General features: G+C 52.7%; 1 non-coding gene across 1 annotated transcript in view; it reads left to right on the top strand.

Moving 5' to 3' along the window:
* The first annotated feature begins 213 nt into the window (after positions 1-213).
* The window catches only part of LOC126150705 (small subunit ribosomal RNA), a 1,909-nt gene continuing 744 nt past the window's right edge, over positions 214-1,378 (top strand). The window contains exon 1 of the ribosomal RNA XR_007531573.1: positions 214-1,378. This exon is cut by the window's right edge and continues 744 nt beyond it. This is a non-coding gene — a ribosomal RNA (small subunit ribosomal RNA).

Here is a 1,378-nt window from a genome sequence, read left to right on the forward strand (position 1 = left end):
CTAACTCCGGGCGATTGCGCCTCTCTCGAACCCGACCAAGTACTTAGGACGGCGCTGCGCGCCGCCGGGACCTGAGAGGGTTTCGAGGTGTATTGTGCAGGGGAGCTCAGCCTCCTCCTGTTTGCAGAATAATTGAGCGGACGCTTGCGTGTTCGCGCGGGCCCCTGGGACACACTCCCGGGCGGCCGGCTGCTCAGCTCTAGTTGACGCAGCTCCCTGGTTGATCCTGCCAGTAGTCATATGCTTGTCTCAAAGATTAAGCCATGCATGTCTCAGTACAAGCCGCATTAAGGTGAAACCGCGAATGGCTCATTAAATCAGTTATGGTTCCTTAGATCGTACCCACGTTACTTGGATAACTGTGGTAATTCTAGAGCTAATACATGCAAACAGAGTCCCGACCAGAGATGGAAGGGACGCTTTTATTAGATCAAAACCAATCGGTCGGCTCGTCCGGTCCGTTTGCCTTGGTGACTCTGAATAACTTTGGGCTGATCGCACGGTCCTCGTACCGGCGACGCATCTTTCAAATGTCTGCCTTATCAACTGTCGATGGTAGGTTCTGCGCCTACCATGGTTGTAACGGGTAACGGGGAATCAGGGTTCGATTCCGGAGAGGGAGCCTGAGAAACGGCTACCACATCCAAGGAAGGCAGCAGGCGCGCAAATTACCCACTCCCGGCACGGGGAGGTAGTGACGAAAAATAACGATACGGGACTCATCCGAGGCCCCGTAATCGGAATGAGTACACTTTAAATCCTTTAACGAGTATCTATTGGAGGGCAAGTCTGGTGCCAGCAGCCGCGGTAATTCCAGCTCCAATAGCGTATATTAAAGTTGTTGCGGTTAAAACGCTCGTAGTTGGATTTGTGTCCCACGCTGTTGGTTCACCGCCCGTCGGTGTTTAACTGGCATGTATCGTGGGACGTCCTGCCGGTGGGGCGAGCCGAAGGCGTGCGACCGCCTCGTGCGTGTTCGTGCGTCCCGAGGCGGACCCCGTTGAAATCCTACCAAGGTGCTCTTTATTGAGTGTCTGGGTGGGCCGGCACGTTTACTTTGAACAAATTAGAGTGCTTAAAGCAGGCAAGCCCGCCTGAATACTGTGTGCATGGAATAATGGAATAGGACCTCGGTTCTATTTTGTTGGTTTTCGGAACCCGAGGTAATGATTAATAGGGACAGGCGGGGGCATTCGTATTGCGACGTTAGAGGTGAAATTCTTGGATCGTCGCAAGACGAACAGAAGCGAAAGCATTTGCCAAGTATGTTTTCATTAATCAAGAACGAAAGTTAGAGGTTCGAAGGCGATCAGATACCGCCCTAGTTCTAACCATAAACGATGCCAGCCAGCGATCCGCCGCAGTTCCTCCGATGACT

This window comes from Schistocerca cancellata, unplaced genomic scaffold (assembly GCF_023864275.1).
Source record: "Schistocerca cancellata isolate TAMUIC-IGC-003103 unplaced genomic scaffold, iqSchCanc2.1 HiC_scaffold_995, whole genome shotgun sequence".
NCBI lineage: Eukaryota > Metazoa > Arthropoda > Insecta > Orthoptera > Acrididae > Schistocerca > Schistocerca cancellata.